The sequence below is a fragment of the Zingiber officinale genome, chromosome 9B, assembly GCF_018446385.1.
Source record: "Zingiber officinale cultivar Zhangliang chromosome 9B, Zo_v1.1, whole genome shotgun sequence".
Classification (NCBI taxonomy): domain Eukaryota; kingdom Viridiplantae; phylum Streptophyta; class Magnoliopsida; order Zingiberales; family Zingiberaceae; genus Zingiber; species Zingiber officinale.
In genome coordinates, this window is record NC_056003.1 from 109,881,142 (window position 1) to 109,892,560 (window position 11,419).

Sequence of the window (11,419 nt, forward strand, 5' to 3'; positions counted from 1 at the left end):
ATGTGCCAAACATGTGAGCCTAGATAAGGATAACACTAGGAAAGCCAACCCTAGAATTAACCCATCTAAGGCTAAGGAAAACCTAGGTAGGAATCCCAAATCAACTAGACACATGCCTAGGAATGCCTCAAAGAAAAATGACAAATCAAGTCTTGAGGTATTAAAGAAGGAAAATCAAGTCTTGAGGTCAAGACTTGACACTTTAGAAAAGACCCTTAAAAATTTAGAGAAGCCAACTCTAGGGTCTAAGGGTCAAAAACCCAAGTCCAAGGACATGAAAGGTTTGGGTCACAAACCTAAGTCTCAAATGGTCAAGCCCACTTATCACAATGTTCCATTCGATTATGGAACAAAATCTAGGGCTAGAAAGACCATCACCAAGGTCACAAGGGGAGTCACCCCTAGAGTTGATCTTGATGAGTCCCAAATGACCAAGGCTTCAAAGCCTAGGAGGGTCATTAGGAGGGCTGCTAGGGAAGTCATCCCTAGTGAATACTTAGTGAACCCAATGAGCTCAAATAGGTATTGGGTTCCTAGGAGCGTGATTTCATCACGCTAGATGAGTTAGGGTGTGTCAACCTTACTTGAATAGGTAGTTAACCTAATCATGGCAAAAGGTGGCACTTTAGGAATTTTCAAGGTCTAATCAAGCCTTGAAAATGAAAATGAAAATTATTCCTAAGATAATTAGGATGTGCCAATCTCATTTGAGGAATTTTCTAGAGTCAATCTAATTGGCACATAGTGACTTAAAAATCTTTGGTATAAGATGCTAGGTCTATTACACTTAGGAATATAGAATTTATGGCAAAATGATCGAAATTATCAAAAATGGCAACTAAGGCTAGAATTAGGTATTTTCTATACCTTGACATGTTATTTGCCATATATTGTTTGCCATATGTCATGTCATGACATCATATTTAATTTATGATCATTTGAAATGTCATGATAATGCTTAGGTTAGTTAAATGTCATGATTTATTTAAGTTTCATACTTTATGCCATGACATCATGACATTGGCACATGTTATTATGTATGATATCATTTTATGCCATGTCATCATTTCTTGCATTTATAATCAATGAAATTGATTTAAGGTTAAAAATACATTTTGATATGGAGATCAAATTGATGTTTAGAAAATGCATGAGACCTTAACCTAAGATAACCTAAACCCATATCTCACATCAAAATTGACTTGGATGTGTTTGATACACCTTAGATGTGTGTGAGATATTAGGATGATGAGTTAGGATCAAGGTGCATAGTTCTTGTACCTAGATGAGCCTAATTCTAAATTGGGGATCATAGGGAAAGCTTATGTACAAGTCATGTACATTTAGCCCAAAGATTGTGGTCCTAAATTAAATGGTTTAAAATCATTTTAAAATTGATTTGAAAAACCTTGATGAAGCTTTTCTAGTGATAGCATTCATCATTGAGTAAAGTGATACAAAGATAAGTTAACTTTGAGCTATTTCAAAGACTTTTGAACTTTGTATCAAGATTAAAAAATGGAAGTTATTTTCATAGAAAACTATTTTTCCATGATAGTATATGTTATGAGGAATGTATCCTCAAAATTTCACAATTTTTCAAATTTTCTGTGATTTTCTAGAGGTTTCTGAATTTCGGGAGAAGAAAAATTCAGAAATCAGATATCAGAGGTTGTGGACCGATCAGAAGGGAGTCTGATCGGTCCAGGCAGTTGTGGATCGGTCACTGTGACCGATCCAGGGAATCCCTGATCGGTCTGGTGACCGATCAGGGCGTGCCAAGTTGTTGAATTTCGACTGTTTGTCTGAAATTGTAGCTATGGAAGTGGTGTTTTAGAGTTCTAAAGGTTTGAAACTCTCCAAGACATTGTTGGTGCAATGGTCAAGGGGGAGTTGATCTTTAGGGGGAGTTTTACCTATTAGTCAAGGGGGAGTTGACTTTTAGGGGGAGTTTTTACTCCTAAAGACTTGAGTGATATGAGATTATCACTAAGTTAATTGTTGACCTTAGTATCAAGGGGGAAATTAAGGGTTTCAATGAAAGGTATGAGACTTTCATTAGGAAGAAACTCTTGACCTTGATTTACTCCTTTTGATGTGTATCAAAAAGGGGGAGAGAATGTTCAAGGAAGAACATTGGAGTGAGTGGGAGAGTTTGTTGATCACAACAAAGGAAGTTGTGAACAACGATAACTTACTCTTCAAGGGGAGAGTTTGTTGATGTGTGCCAATAGGGGGAGAATGAAGGGTTTAAGTTAGGCCTTCATTATCTAATAAGGAGGTTGCCTTCTTAGAAGGAGAATGTAAGGTTATAACTTATGTTTCATTACCTAGCGGCATGAAGAAAGTTGAGGCTATTGGATTAGCCTAACTTAAAGGTATTGTCAAACATCAAAAAAGAGGAGATTGTTGGTGCAATTTCCAGTAGGTCAAGGTTGACCTAGTTGACCAAGCGTAAACCTGGGTCATGGTTTCGATGTTTGACAATACAGAAAGACATGTAGACATGGACAATGCAGGTGCAGTTGTCCATGCGGAGAGATACTGATCAGGGTCTAATCAGGTTGGATGAAGAAGAGTCAAGTAGGTCAAGGTTGACCGGATACTTGACTGGGAAGTCCTAACTGGGATGTTAGGCAGTTCGGAAAGTCTTGGTGAGTGAAGCCAGGCAGTTCGGAAAGTCCTGGTGAGTGAAGCCAGGCAAGGGAAAGTCCTGGTGAGTGAAGCCAGGCAGTTGGAAAATTCTGGTAAGTGAAGCCAGGTGAAAGTCCTGGTGAGTGAAGTCAGGCAAGAGAAAGTCCTGGTGAGTGAAGTCAGGCAAGGAAAATCCAGATAGGTCAAGGTTGAACAGACATCTGGTGAAAAGTCCAAGTATGGAAGCTTGGCACGAGAAAAGTCCAAGTATGGAGACTTGGCACGGAAAAGTCCAAGCAGGGAGCTTGGCACGGGAGAAGTCCAAGTATGGAAGCTTGGCATGGGAAGTCAGAGAGGGCTCGGTAGCTCGTTAGCTCGGTAGCCCGGTAGCTCGGTAGCTCGGTAGCTCGGCAGCTCGGTAGGCCGGGAGCTCGGTAGCTTTGACTGAGTCAGAGAGGGATCGGTAGCTCGCTCTCCGGACGAAGTCGGAGAGAGCTCGGTAGCTCGGTAGCTCGTTAGCTCGGTAGCCCGGTAGCTCGGTAGCTCGGTAGCTTTGACTAGGTCAGAGAGGGCTCGGTAGCTCATTCTCAGGACCAGGTAGGATTTAGGGCTGGGAGCTCTAAACCTGGATCGGTCTGGAGACCGATCAGAGGAGTTGAGCCAACTTTATGTGAGTGAACTGATTGGTCCGGGGACCGATCAGACTAGGGCCTGATCGGTCACCAGGACCGATCAGAGGTGCCCTGGACCGATCAGGCTTCAGCCTGATCGGTCCAGAACTATCCGTTGGCTCACAACGGTCTTCTGTCTTCTGCTGTCTTCTGGCTTCTTCTTCGCAGATGGATGCAGGTTATAAAAGGAGTTCAAGGGCTTCTACAGTGTTGCTCGCTCTCTTCTTCTTCCTACTCCTGACTGTGATCGAGCTTTGCTGAGCTCCGAAGCTTCGTGTGAGCTTCTTTGACTGAGTTGCTTGTTGGCATTCGTCCGTGAAGTTGGTGCTTCATCCGGGACTTCAGTCGACGAGAAGGCAAGCGAGTATTCGTACATTCATTGTGTATTTTGTTCTTGCTCTTCTTTGTATTTCCATATTGCTGTTGCAAGCTATTGTGGCGAGGTTTCTCCATCCACAAGGAGTATTCATTAGCCGGTTCTCCGGGGACTCATCCACCGACGGATTGATAGGGCTCGTCCACCTTACGGACACGCCGAGGAGTAGGAGTTTCATCTCCGAACCTCGTTACATCGACGAGTTTGAGGTTTGTCTTTTCCCTTTTCGTTTCTATTCGTTTTATTTCCGCTGCGCTAACTCGACTTGTAGAAAGAAACGAACGATTTGGGGTCGGCTATTCACACCCCCCTCTCTAGCCGCGATCATCGATCCCAACAGATGCGTCTCATTTGAGGGGACAGTAGGCGTCAGTCTAGTTTATGTCTATTTTGGATCCCTAAATTAAGATCTTAACTAGCTCCTGGTCTTGAAATGATAGGAACTAATTATTACTGCTTATTATTATTGTGCTAATTTTATTTTATAGGTTAGATATTTTTGTATTGGACTAACATATTTTATCGGGCAAAAGAAGCACAAAGTGTTAAATCAATCACACGTGAGAGGGGGGGGGGGGGGCGAATAATGTGGTTTTCAAAAAGTCATTTTCTCATTTTGAAATCAAAGTATACGAATGCAGTGGAAAAACTAAAAATAATGAGAACACAAGAAGACACAAACGGTTTACTTGGTTTGGAGCCTTTGGCGACTCCTACTCCAAGACTTAGGTCCCGCGGACCTATCGACGAGTAATCCACTAAAGGCCTCTTCTGATACCTCCGGAAGAGGAAATTGTTGGTGCAGGAAGCATCAGACGATCTAACCCAAGTTTTGATAATAGCAAAGGGTTCAAAGTTAAGTCATTTTGTGATCTAACAAGTTCATGGAGCTTGCAGGAAAGTCCTAAGTGGTACTTAGGCAAAAGTCCTAGCTGCGATTAGGCAGGTGGAAAACCCTAGGGGGTGGTAACCCTAGGTCATAGGGGTGGTAACCCTATGCGGAAAGTCTTGGCGGGTCGAGAGCTTCAGGCAAAAGTCCTAGGGGGGTAACCCTAGGTGGAAAGTCCTGGTGTCGCGAACCAGGTGAAAGACTGGACGAGCCGGGAAGTGAAAGTCCAGCAGAAAGTCCGGAAGCTCCGAATGCTAAGCAAAAGTCCAGTCGATTCGATCAACGATCGTGGGCCTTGGAGTAGGAGTCGCCACAGGCTCCGAACTAAGTAACTCCTCGTGTCTCTCTGTGTTGCTTTAATTTCTTTTCGTTATTCCGTTGCATTTAATTACTCGTATTTTACGATTCCGAATCGAACGAATAAGCCACGAGTGCTATTCACCCCCCTCTAGCGCTTCTCGATCCAACAATTGGTATCAGAGCGGGGTCGCGTTGATCTGGTGCAACCACCAATTACGCATCTTTTTTCGTGGTGTTTTCAAATATACAGAGTCAATTAGAATTTAGTTGAATAGCTACATTCTAATTATTTTTTTCGAATCGGTCTTTGCTCGAAGTTGGTGCAACACCACTCGAGCTCGTGATATTAATTTTATTTCCCGCACTGCTAATCCAAGACCTAGTCTTGGGACACTTCTGTTTTTCTTTATTTTGCATATTATCAATGGCCCAACAAGAGGATTTCAGCACTGTTCGCCCCCCCCCCCCCCACGCTCTTCACCGGAGAAGACTTCAGGTACTGGAAGGGACGAATGGAAACCTTCCTCAAAATCCAATTCATCACTCAAGGACTAAACACATAAAGGTAAAACACCATTTTGTAAGGGATCATGTAGCCAAGGGTGAAATTGTGTTGAGTCCAAATCAAACCTAGCTGACATTTTCACAAACCCTTACCTGAACTTGAGTTCAGTGCACTTAAAAGACAAATAGGAATGTGTTGGGTAATAGGTATTGATTTTCAAATCAGTTTCCTACCTTTACTCTTAAATGTTTTGCTTGTTTTCAAAATCTGCTTAAGTTTAAAATTATATTTCTAAATTCTAGGCAAAATTTTGTTTTCAAAATCCCAATTTTACTAGTTTTTCAAATTTGGACTTAGCGTAGGCTCTACCTTAGAAATCATGCTCCCCTAGAATTCAGCCAGAGCATCTCACAAACACCTAGGCTTACCTTGATTGTGCTTGAAAAACATAGAATGGTGTGAGATGCATAGGGTACAGCCTGGACTCAAGAATGCTTATATCTGTGCATCAATATGAGTCTGGGCATTAAATACCTAATATACAGTAATCAAGTCAAGTCATCCAGCCCTAGTTAAATCTAACTGGAACTATTGACTTAACTTGACTAACCAAGTGAAAGTTATTGTCCTCTAGACAATCAGCTAGTAGCTAGATGGTTAGACATATGGCCAAGAAATTAAGTTACTCAACTTGCACATTAGGGCTCTGATACCTTACTAAAACAACTTAGTTAACTTACAATCAAATTAACTCAACTCATGCTTGGACATTAAGGTTTAACCTTATTTTGCTCCTCCTTGGCCGCTAAGTATTTTGGAATTAATTGGAATTTAACTTAAATATTTTTTAAAACTTTATTAATATCTTTTTCAAAATCCATTGAAAATTTAGTAAAGTTTATTTTGTTCTTTTCAAACTATTATTTAAAACTTGTTCAAAATAAAGCTTTGAAAATCTATCTAATAGAGTTTGAAAATTTATTTTTCCCCAAAGATTTCAACTAAGTTTCAAATTTGACTAAAGATCATCTTTCAAAGTAAACTTTTTACTAGCTCTTTAAACTTAGTTGAAAGAAAATTATCTCTTTAAACATTTAGCTAGACATTTTACATTGAATATTAACTATAAAGCTAAGTGTTTGAAAAATTCTTTAAATTAGCCAAATATCTTTTCTTTAAAGCTAAGTGTTTTCTTTAAAAAGTTTTTCGGAAAATCCCTTTTTAAGACTTTTAAGTTTAATGGTAAATCTTAAATAAAGTCTTTAAAAGCTTAAGTTTTCAAACTTTGGGCTAAACAGAGTTGTTTTGCATTTAAACTATTTTTACTTAGCTAAGTCTTTCCTACAAAATTTTAAAAAGCCAAGTGTTTTAAATGTTATTTTTTTGCCTTCAACATTCTTACCAAGTTTTTCTACGAATTTTTTTTTGATATATGGCAAAGGGGGAGAGTAGGACAAAAATTCAAAATTCAAATACAAAAATTCAAATTAAGGATAAGAGTTCTCTTATTAAGGGGGAGCCTTAACTTTGAAAATTTTTTTCTTTAGCTTGTACTTAACTTGTTTCTTAAGTATGCTTACGTTCATGCTTAAACTTCCTAATTAAAAGCATGCTTATGTTTAGTTATGCATTATGTTTTACTTAACTTTGAATTTGAGTTGCCATAATCAAAAAGGGGGAGATTGTTGGTGCAGGAAGCATCAGACGATCGAACCCAAGTTTTGATAATGGCAAAGGGTTCAAAGTTAAGTCATTTTGTGATCTAACAAGTTCATGGAGCTTGCAAGAAAGTCCTAAGTGGTACTTAGGCAAAAGTCCTAGCTGTGGTTAGGCAGGTGGAAAACCCTAGGGGGTGGTAACCCTAGGTCATAGGGGGTGGTAACCCTCTGCGGAAAGTCTTAGCGGGTCGAGAACTTCGGGCAAAAGTCTTAGGGGGTAACCCTAGGTGAAATGTCCTGGTGTCGCGAACCAGATGAAAGACTGGACGGGCCGGGAAGCGAAAGTCCAGCAGAAAGTCCAGAAGCTCCGAACGCTGAGCAAAAGTCCAATCGATCTGGAGGATCACACTGGCAACAAGTAAATCTCCTGAGTGGAGTAGGTGAGGACGCGTTCCTCGTAGAGGGAACAGTAGGCGTCGGGTCGACCTAGGATTTTCAGATAGAAATCCGAAGTCAGACCCGGACAGTCCGATGACTGTCGATTATATCACTTATCATATTTCTGTGTTAACTTTGTTTTGCAGGGTTTGTGTTTGAGACTAACTCATTTTGCAGGAACAAAGAAGCACATTTGACCTCGGATGAACAGTGTCCGAAGCGCCTCCATGGGGCTTGGAGGCGCCTCGGGTGCAAGCCGAAGCCATCTATCCAGAGGAGCTAGAGGCGCCTCGGAGGAAGCTGAAGGCATCTTGGACCAGGCGTTGGAGGCGCCTTGGAGCAGCTTGGAGGCGCCTTCAATGGGATAAGGTGCGACCATATCAGAGTTGATCCACGCGTGCGACTCGATGGCCTGGAGATGCCTCGGACAGGCTTGGAGGCGCCTCCAGCACTGTATAAAAGGGGTCTTCAAACAACAGCTTGATACAACAACTTCCAAGCGATCTTTGTGCTACAAACTGCTACCGAGATGATCCCGAAGTGCTGCAACGAGATCCCGACGACCTGAAGCTTCGAAATTACACATACTTGTTGTCGGTATACTTTTTCATTTCAAGTAGATTGTAATAACTCTGTAATCATTATTCGAGCTTATAGTTGTTGCCCACCGGAAGCGATCAACGATCGCGGGCCTTGGAGTAGGAGTCGTCACAGGCTCCGAACCAAGTAACTCCTCGTGTCTCTCTATGTTGCTTTAATTTCTTTTCGTTATTCCGCTGCATTTAATTACTCGTATTTTACGATTCCGAATCAAACGAATAAGCCACGAGCGCTATTCACCCCCCCCCCCCTCTAGCGCTTCTCGATCCAACAGAAATAGAGTACAAAGTAAGTCAAACAAGTGCAACAAAATGCATTTGTCCTTTAGCAGTAATTAATTACAAAAGTAAATTACTAACACTTAGAGATTAAATTTGGAGCACTTGTTTTGATGTCGGTCTGCCGACCACGATCGGAAGTCCTCGAAGCAGTCGTCGGGTTGTAGCAGAGTCATAGCAGGAGCCTGGAGCAATTGGAACCTCAAAATAATGCATAGTAACTTGAATATTGGTTGTTGTACAATGCCTTCTCGAGATAGCCTTATAAAAGGCATGGAAGGCGCCTTCCATTGCCATGGAAGGCGCCTCCAATGAGGTGAGTTTGATCCCGAACAGTGATGTGTATAGATTTTATACACTTGTTTAACATGTTTGGACGCACATTCTTATATTTTATACATGCTTTATCTATGTACTTTCATGCTCCTTACTTCACTTTTGGAATAAATATTTTTCTTTGTTCGGAGATCTGCTCTTGTGCGTTTTCTATGTTCAGGAGTCGAATTTGGAGAATAATTAATGTTCGTGGCTGATTCTACAACTAGACGAAGGGAAAGATGACACTAGGTGTGACTGCCACACGGCCATACCAAGGGGAGTGACCTTGGCCGTGTCAGGGTAAGAGGGTCGTGTAGCCTCAGCAGCAAAGGAGAAGGGCATGGCCATGTGAGGGCCACATGGCCGTGTCACGTTTGAAGCCAGTCAGAACACGGTTGTGTATGGTTACGCGGTCGTGTAGCTTTTCCAGAGACAAAGAATGACATGGTCGTGTGTGCCACACGACCGTGTGATACTTCCAGAGACAAAGGCAGGCCAGGCCATGTGAATCTGCACGGTCATGCATGCCAGCCAGGGATGAAGCTTGGCACGACCGTGTGAGGATCACACGACCGTGTGACTATAGCCGAGAAGGGGACTAGTAGGGCCATGTGAGATTCACATGGCCGTGCCCTGGGCCGTGTGGCGCCCAAATGCCCTCTTCTATATATAGGGCTTCTTCCTCTTTGAAAAGGGGAGGCTCTCCCTTTGGGGAGATCAATTCTTGGGTACGGTTCCTATCATTGGAGAGGTGTTTCCATCCAAAATTTGACTCCGGGAGCATTGGATTGGTTCCGAAGATCACTCGTCGTATTGAGATAAGCATTCCTATTCTATCATCTTGATTTGGATCGGAATGATTAGGATCTTCTCGTCTTCGATTCTTTTCTTGTATTCTATGGAGTAGATTTCTTTGTTCTAGGATGGAGGGAGTAATTGTGATGTAAATTGATGTAAGATTCAAGGATTTGCTATTTTCTTGATTCAAGGATGTTGTTATGTTTTGTATCAATCAATCTTGTGTGGATTGTTGTGTTTTGTGCCTAATTATCATTCTTGATTGGTTGTTTGTATTTCTTATGAAATCTTATTGAGGAATTCTCTAAATTGTATGACCGAGGGGTGTCATGATAGGGTTGCCCTGCTAACAGACATTTAGGGGATCACCTTGAGGGGTGAAGCAAGAACCTACAAAGAAGTAGAACGGATTGATATGCTGAATTCTATATCTTGATGTGAATTGATTAGTTATGTGTTTCTATGTCGTATGACTGACGGAAGTCATGACAAGGCTGCCCCGCTAAAGGACTTCATAGGGATCATAACTCTTTGATTGCTTAAGGTTTAGATGTTAGTCCTTGATCGGTATTTTCTGCAGGAAATAACCAGTAACTTCTTACAAATACATTACACTAGAGGACAAGAATTGGTAGATTGTATTACATTGATGAGTATCACAAAGAAACCAAAACTCCTAGAACCTTTACAAAACTGAGTTTTTGTATTTAACCTTTACTTCTAATTGTTAGTTGTATGACCTTTTAATCGTTTGTTTAGTTAATTCGATTTTGAGACATCTTTAGTGATTATAACTAGTCCATATGGATTCGATATTGTTTTATTACTGACGACGTAACCGTACACTTGCAGTGCGTAACAAGTTTTTGGCGTCGCTATCGGGGAGTGTGTCTATAACATTAGAGATTATCATTTGAGTTAGACTAAACTTTTCTTTTCTTTTCTTACATCTAACTTGTAACTAGTTTTTTTTTTCTTTTTCAATTCTGTTTTGCATTCTTTCATTACATTCTTTCTTTACATTCGTTATTCTGTAATTCTTTTTGTAAATCAAATTCTTTGCATTCTTTTCTTGAAAGTAATTTTTTTTTAATCTTGTTCTTGTATGCGAAGATCTAACCTTGCAGGAGAATTATTTCCTCTTGATCCTGAGATTGATAGAACATTTCATAGAAGGAAAATCTTGCAAAGATATCAAGAAGAACAAGAACAATCAAATATGACAAATAGACCACTTAAGGATTATGCAATACCTTATGCTAGAGGGTTCCGCTCAAGCATTACAAGACCCTCTGTTGAAGCAAATAACTTTGAGATTAAGCCTACAATATTCAACATGGTTCAGCAAAATCAGTTTGGAGGTGGACCGTATGAAGATCTTAATCAACATTTGGAAGTCTTTTATGAAATCTGCGATACCATGAAAATGAATGGTGTTCCTTCTGAAGCTATTAGATTATTACTGTTTGGGTTTTCTTTATAAGATAGAGCTAAACAATGGTTGAATTCTTTACCTCCTAACAGCATTACCACTTGGGAGCAATATGAGCAGCAATTCTTAGATAAGTTCTATCCCCTAAGCAAAATAGCTCATATGAGAAATCTTATTGCAAGCTTCAGACAATCCGACTCTGAATCTTTATTTGAAGCATGGGATAGATACAATAATATGCTCAGACAATGCCCAACATCATGGATTGGAGAAATGGTTAGTGTTGCACACATTTTATAACGGTATCAATTACCATACTAAGGTGTCCCTAGATTCAGCTGCTAGAGGGGCACTTATGAATAAAATCTTAGATGAGGCCGAAGAAATCATTAAAAGTGTAGCACAAAATCATCATCAATGGGCATCAGAGAGAAGTGGGGGCTATTCCTTTACAAACCTAACAAAAGCATCAAGAAAATTTGATGTAGATGTAGTTACCTTAATGACTGCAAAGCTGGATGC

General features: G+C 40.7%; 1 non-coding gene across 1 annotated transcript; it reads right to left on the bottom strand.

Moving 5' to 3' along the window:
* Positions 1-11,056: 11,056 nt before the first annotated feature.
* On the bottom strand, positions 11,057-11,164 carry LOC122025965. Its single transcript, XR_006123960.1, has one exon. It is a non-coding gene; the product is annotated as a small nucleolar RNA R71 (small nucleolar RNA).
* Between the last annotated feature and the right edge of the window lie 255 nt (positions 11,165-11,419).